Below are 7,947 nucleotides of genomic sequence, written 5' to 3' on the forward strand. Positions count from 1 at the left end.
AATCAAATCATTTGAACACAAGTATGTAACAAAGATCAAGTATATTGAATAAACTCTGTTACAATAAGAACTGTTGTTCTCTCTCAGTGATGGACAAATATCACTAAGAGCTGCTAGGTTACAATGTATAATCTTCTCGATAATGATAACACATCTAGTGTAAACCTTAAGTCTGTGTTTATATAGTACACAATTACGAAATAACTTTTAATTGATATGGAATACAATTCTGTCTCATAAAATATATCAATCAGATATCTTCTACAAGTCTTCCAGTCTTCTAACTCTTTCCATGCATATCTTCTTTTATTTTAGTCTTGATCTTCTATTGTAAATCAGCTTCCTTCCTTATATGAAAGTCTTCCCGCACTTAAGTTCTGATATGACCTTAAGTTCTGACTTCGAGTAAGTCCTGATTTCATTAAGTCTTGATATATCCTGTTTGTTAAGATTTGAAAACTAAACATGAATCATATTAGACATGACATCTCAAATATATCTAACAATCTCCCCCAACTTGTAAATTATGCAAAATATACAAGTTAATAGATTTGATGTTGTCAAAAACATTTAAGTACAAATGAAAATAAGAGTTTAACTAGATAACTAACTACATTTACAGTCCTTGTAGCTTTTACCAATCTCACTGAGTCAATCTGAATCCATAATGATTCTTGACAAAGTTTGATATCAGCTTTTCTTCTTTAATCCTCAGGACTTGAGACATTGTAGTCTTCACTTGCTTCATCTCTTCATTCTGACTTCCAATCTGGTAGATTACAGTCCTTAAAGCAGAGATATGGTTTCTTTCTAAACCATCATTCATTCTTATTACCCTAGGATGAGAAGAATCTTCATTGTAGCATAGACATTTCTCATTCAGTAACACTTCAAGCTTAGCAAAATTCTTCTTTATTGGAATCTTACTTCCATAATCTTCAACAATATTAGGAATGAATTCTGTAAATCTTGAACCAGAAATTCTTGCTTTATCTGTGATGGTCTTCAATATTAAATTTGACCATCTCCTGGTAATATCAGACTTTACCTCTAAAAGGTAATGAAAGAATTGTTCTTTTAGTGATTTGTTCAGCACATCTAATTCTGACATTTGATATGTCCTTTCATCTTCAAGAAATAGAATCAGATTTTCCTTGACATTGTGCTTGTCATGAGCATCCAGTACCACTTGAACAGAGATAACCTTATCAAGGTGTTTATGTGTAACATCTTCAAGAGGTCTGTCAGTCTCTAGTAGCCACTTCAACTCCTGTTTTAATCTTAGCTTCATCAGAACCTAGTCCGGCCCTGTCTCTTGGTTCTCTAGCATTTAACCCAATAGTCATGAAAGTACACAGCAATTGGCTTTTCTTTGGATCTGATGGTTTGAAATTTTTCCACAAAAGTTTCTTTTTATCAGCTACTTCCATCTTATCTAAATCAGCTTAAGCACTGTCAGAGGTTGATGTCTTGATGACTTTATTAGAACTTGCTGTTTCTGTTATAGCTTGCAATTCTTCACTCTGAACAACTTGAGCCTTGTCAGAGGTTGTCTTTGATTCTTCAGAAAATCTTCCTTCTTTTCAGAGTTTGAACATCTTCATCTTCAGCAAGAGTGTCATCAGTAACTTAAACCATTTTGCATACCGGTTTTATCAGAATTTGAGGAATTTTCATCTCCAGTGGCTTGATTGGTTCATCAACTTTTCCATTCCCTTTGTCTTTGGGATCAATCTCAGATTGTGATCTTGTTTTGGGCTTTGATGCCTCAGTATTTGACTTCTCCTTGATCACAATACCTTTTTCTTAGGCCTTGGAGGTTTCTTTGCAACAAAAGCTTTTGGCTTTAGATTTTTCTTTTTAGCTTTAAATCTAGCTTCTTCCTCCTTGAGATTTTCCAAATCCATTCCTGGATTATGCTTCAGAAACAATCTTCTAGAAATTTCCTCATCAAGTGTCTGAATTTTGGGATCTTTATAGTAGATAATAGTCTGCTTTCCCTTGAGCTTCAGAGTTTGCATGAACTTTTGAGAATCTTGACTTCCACCTTGTATCAGAACATCAGGCTTTGTCATCAGACTTTGCTCATTAGAACTTGATATCAGATTTTGAGTTGCAGTACTTGCTATCAGATTTTGAGTTTGAGCAGCTTCAGAACTTGTCTTCTTTTGAGTAGAAGATTTGCTTGCTTCAGTAATTAGTTTCCTTGAAGAAACCTTTCTGCTCTGCCCTTTAATTTGAACTTGACCTCTACCCTTGCTAGGGTTTCCCTGGTCATCAGCTTCATCATCTTTCTTCTTCAGTATTTGATCATTAGAGCATTTGGACTTAACTATCTTCTCCCCTTTTTTGGCATCATCTGATAGTAGGAGTGAGAGAAGAAGTTCAACTGAAGATTGGATCTCATCCAATTGAGCCTGTTGAGAAGCTTGATTAGCCAGGACCTCAGAGATTTGGGCATGTTGCTTCTCTTGAGCTTTCTCAATTGCTTCTACTTTCTCAAGTGTAGGTCTGATAATCCTTGTCTTGTCAAGCTTGATTTACATATCTAGCTTGTTAAGTGATTCTTGTAGTGTATCAGCCTTTACTTGAGTTTGAGAGTGAAGACCTTGAAGGTTCTTGGTAGATAGAGCAGTGATCTTGAGTTGTGTCTTTATATCAGAATTTAACACAAGCTCATCAGCTTTAGCAATGTGCTATGTCAGAATTTTAGAACTTGGAATGAAATCATAATCATTCCACTTCTTGGTCCACTCTACTCCTCTATAAGTTTCATCCCAAGGTACAGGAGCATCCTGTTCAACAAATTTCTTGACCAATACTTCCTTTCCAAGTACAGGAGCTGGAGTATGAACATAAACACTGTCTTCAGAACTTGAAGAAGACTCGGTATGTTCTGACAGCACTAGAGTGTGTGAAGCAACTGGAGATTCAGGAATGACTTCATCTGGATTCTGAGCATCAGAATTTATATCCAGAACATGTGTTGTTGGAGTAGATGGTATCTCAGCATCAGCATTTAAAATTGGAGAATGAGTTGGAGATGTCTGAGCTGCTGTAGGAGCTTCCAAATACAGAATAGTAGGAATGTGCAGCCTATTGATGTCAATTTCAGGACTTAAGCCTGAATCTTCAACTGTAATATCTTCATGAAGAGGAGAGACAGGAGGTGTAACCACTGTATCATTAGCATTGTCTTTGGCTTTAGCTGGAGGTGGTAGAGATTCACTCACAATTGGATTTGAGATCAGAGATTCCCGATCCCTTTTCTCAGCTTCTTCAGTATTCTCTGATGGAGGCTTAGCCAAATACCTCTTAGCCCTCATTTTCTTTAATCTCCTTGCAAATGAAGGAGTTTCTTTATCATCAGATTTTACAGTTCTCTTTCTCTTTAAGGTATCAGAACCTTCAGCTGTAGTTGCTTTTTGAGAATCCACAGTTTCAGCTTCAACTGTCACAGGTTCTGATGCATGAACCTGTGCTTCCTCCTCATCATCAGACTCATCCCTTAGAAGCATCCTTCTTCTCTTTATCGGAGATTTAGGAACAGATTGAGCCCTTTTTGGCCTGGAAGATGAAGGCCTGATGGTATGTGCTAATGGTTGAGATGATTGTGTTGGTTTGAAATATGTCCTGATGGAGGGTTGAGTTGGTTAAGGTTGAGAAGTTTGAGGTGTTTGTGCAGTGGTGGTAGGTGCTGATGGAGGTTGGGTTGGTTGCACATCAGTATAAATGGAGGTGTATGTGGCTGGATCAAAGTTTACTAAAAACTGTTTGACTGAAATTGGAATTTGGAGGGGTCTTAAAACAGTTTTCTTATTATCAGTGGATAATAAGTCAGTGAAAGCTCTCTTAGCTAGCTAAATGGTGAGATCAACTCACTGGAAATTTGTGGTGCATCATAGCAACAAAAAATGTATAATAGCTGACAGAATCTAGCAAAATAGACTGTGTTTCTGTCTTCTGTCATTCTATCACCAATAAAACCTAGTACAACACTAGCATAATCAAAATGAGATTGAGTAATTAGAGCATACCCAATTTGCTGACTGAGGATAGGAATGGCATCAAAATTTGAACACTTATTTACAAAGGTTCTTTTGATACAGTCGAAGAAGAAACTCCATTCTCTCATTATGTTCGGTCTCTTCAACTGGCCCAACTTTGAAAATGTCTTTTCATACCCCAGACTTGACATCATTTTTTGAAGATATGGCTCCTCAACTGTTTAATAATTGCAGTTTTCTGGCAGGAGGAGTGCTTGTCGAATTGTGGCCACAGTCACCACATGTTCATCCTCCCCAGTTGTGAAAATCAGACTAGGGGACCCATTTTCTCCACCATCATCATACATACCTGACCTCCAGAACTCCAACACTTGAGTCCCTGAGATAGCTTCAGGTCGAGTCAAAGCATAACCTATCTCACTGTGAGCAAGGAAATCCTGGATGAAATGAAGATCTGTTGGGGCTTCAACCTTGCTCAGAATAGCTAAGTAATTGTTAGGAACAAACTTAGCTCCATTGAAAATCAAATCTTTTGGTGTCATTTCTGTTAAAAATCAAGTGAGAAAAAGAGTGTTTGCAAGGTGTTTGATAAAATGCCTATATGAAAAAGAGCTTTAGAGAATATTAGTGGGTGAGAGAAAATAAGAGAGATAAGAGAATGAGAGAAGTAAAAGATCGTAAAATCTTTTAACTTTCTTATTTATACATCCCACATGAAGTATGGAAGACAGTTTACACCTGGAAATATGTGAACAGTCAATAGTTAAAGCAGGAGTTAGTGGGCACGGGAAATAAGTAATAATTACTGTGCACATGCATTTTTTCAAGAAAAGCACGTTTACCACTAACCCAAATGATTATGGCTGTTTTTATCTCACCTAATTATATTATGATTAAATATGACCGTTACAGTATTTTCACAAATAAGTCAAGTAAAAAATAATGCCACGTAAGCATCAAAGTTTCCATCAGGATTTAATATCAGAACTCGACTATTATCAGATTTTAATAGTCATCAGAACATGACTTTTGTACTCAAAAAGTGAATGTCTATTTCTATGACTCTTCGTACAAATACTGACTTGTTTTTTCAGAGTTTAATCATCAGAACTTCCATCAGAACTTGTCCTCAGAATTTATGCATATGACACTTAACTGTTTATCTGAAATAACTTGATCACCACAGTAATTTTCATCATTCATATGGAGTGATAGTGTGTGCATTAGCAAAATATCAGATAAAGATTAAAGTCTAATATACTTCAGTACATCTTATAAATAAGGCATAACTAAGAAAAATGCTTAAAATCTGTCATTAATTTTGAATTCTACTATATGATAAATTTGTACATGAGTCCACCTCAACTGTTTGTGCTCATTTTATGCATCTTTTGAAATTCCTTTTTACAGTGGCTTCTCAGTGTAAGTGAGTCACAACTTCTGTCAGAATTTATACTATTATCAGAGTATTTCTCCAGTAATTAGAGAATGTGAAAAGTCACCAAGAAAAATTTATTTGCTTTTCTAATGCATATTACTTAATACCAACAATGCACTCGGGTCTTCCCTTCCACATATTTACTCTTAATCTTAAAGGAGTACCTGACTTTAATTTTCTTTTCTTTTCTTTTCTTTAGATAAGTGAGGCTTATCAGCATTTAGTTTATCCTTAAGATTTACTGACATCAGAATTTGACAGATAAGAAGCAAGAATCTAGTTTGTGACTTAGTAATAAGATACACAAAGTAAATTTGACTAAGCTCAAAATCAGAATTTGCTTGTGTTAATAAATTTCCACATAAACAACTAATTCAAACATGGGATTTCTAGTATGTTAAAGACTACTAGGTCAGCATCTAGCACAGTAATCCTCATTTGATTGAATAGTCACAGAACATTCAAATCACTATCAGAGTATATAGATCCACATCAGATAACAATTAGCATTTAATGTATTTCAATTTAAGTACAGACTACATGAAGATAAGATAATCTGTAAACACTGATCATAAAGTCTGATGCATGAGAACAAAAGACTAAGTAGATTTAGAGAAAGAACCTGAAACCATTCCAAGTTCATTTACCAGTCTTGTAAAAGTAGCTTCACATAGTGGTTTTGTGAAGATATCTGCTAGTTGTTGATCTATTGGAATAAAATGCAATTCAACTATACCTTCCATCACATATTCCCTTATAAAATGGTACCTAATGCTGATATGCTTTGTCAATGAGTGTTGAACTGGATTACCTGTTATAGAAATAGCACTTTGATTATCACAGTAAATAGGTATTTTAGAAAATTCTAACCCATAATCCAGTAATTGATTCTTCATCCAAAGAATCTGTGCACAACAGCTTCCTGCAGCAATATATTCTTCTTCTGTAGTTGATGTGGAAATTGATTTCTATTTCTTGCTAAACCAAGAAACCAATCTGCCTCCAACAAATTGGTAGCTTCCACTAGTGCTTTTCCTGTCTATTTTGCATCCTGCAAAATCTGCATCCGAGTAACCTATTAGCTTAAAATCTGATTCTCTAGGATACCACAATCCTAGATCAGTTGTACCCTTGAGGTACATGAAAATTCTTTTCACAGCTACTAAATGAGGTTCTCTTGGATCAGCCTGAAATCTTGCACAAAGACAGGTAGCATATATGATATCAGGTCTGCTAGCAGTTAAATAGAGTAATGAGCCAATCATACCTCTGTAGTTAGTAATATCTACTGATGAACCAGTATCTTTATCTAACTTGGTTGCAGTGGCCATGAGAGTGGATGCAGTTGAACAATCTTGCATTCCAAATTTCTTCAGTAAATTTCTGGTGTACTTGGATTGATTGATAAAAGTACCTTCTTCATTTTGCTTGACTTGAAGTCCCAGAAAATAGCTAAGTTATCTCATCATACTCATTTGATATCTTGATTGCATTAGCTTTGCAAATCTTGCACAGAGTTTGGCATTTGTAGAACCAAATATGATATTATCAACATATATCTGTACCAAAAGTAAGTCCTTTCCATGGTTGAGGTAGAATAGAGTTTTATCAATTGTACCTCTATGAAATCCACTTTCCACAAGGAATTGAGCTAAAGTCTCATATCATGCTCTTGGAGCTTGCTTAAGGTCATAAAGTGCTTTGTCTAATCTGTAGACATGATTTGGAAATTTTGGATCTTCAAATCCTGGAGGTTGTTCAACATATACCTCTTCTTCCAATTCACCATTGAGAAAAACACTTTTCATATCCATTTGAAAGATTTTAAACTTTTTGTGAGTAGCATAAGCCACAAAGATTCTTATGGCTTCCAATTTATCAACTGGTGCAAATATTTCATCATAATCAATACCCTCCTGTTGATAGTAACCCTTAACAACTAGCCTTACTTTGTTTCTTGTAATTATGCCATCACTGTCAGTTTTATTTCTGAACACCCATTTTGTGCCAACAATGGATCTGTTCTTTGGTCTTGGCACTAGGGTCCAGACTTATTTCTTTCAAATTCATTTAACGCTTCCTACATTGCTTGCACCCAATCAGCATCTTGAAGAGCTTCTTCCACTTTCTTTGGTTCAGTCTGAGATAGAAAAGAATGATAGAGACATTCATTTGATGTTGCAGTTCTAGTTCTGACACCTACTTCAGGATCTCCAATTATTAAGTCAGGTGTATGTGATTTGGTCCACTTCCTTACAGATGGAAGTTGATTTCTAGAACTGGATCCTCCCCCATGATCCATGTTGTCTCCATCAGTATTTTCTGATACCCCCCTGTAGTTATGCTCTCTGAGACTTCAGAATTTGATTTAGATTCTTCAAGATTTAAAGAATCAGAGTTTCCAGAATTATCAGAATTTGGCTCATCAGAACTTGAAGAGCCAGTGACAGGTTCTGATGCATTTTGAGAGTCTTGAGTTATGGTTGGATCTTCAGCTTGCTC

Source organism: Apium graveolens, chromosome 8 (genome assembly GCF_009905375.1).
Source record: "Apium graveolens cultivar Ventura chromosome 8, ASM990537v1, whole genome shotgun sequence".
Lineage (NCBI taxonomy): Eukaryota > Viridiplantae > Streptophyta > Magnoliopsida > Apiales > Apiaceae > Apium > Apium graveolens.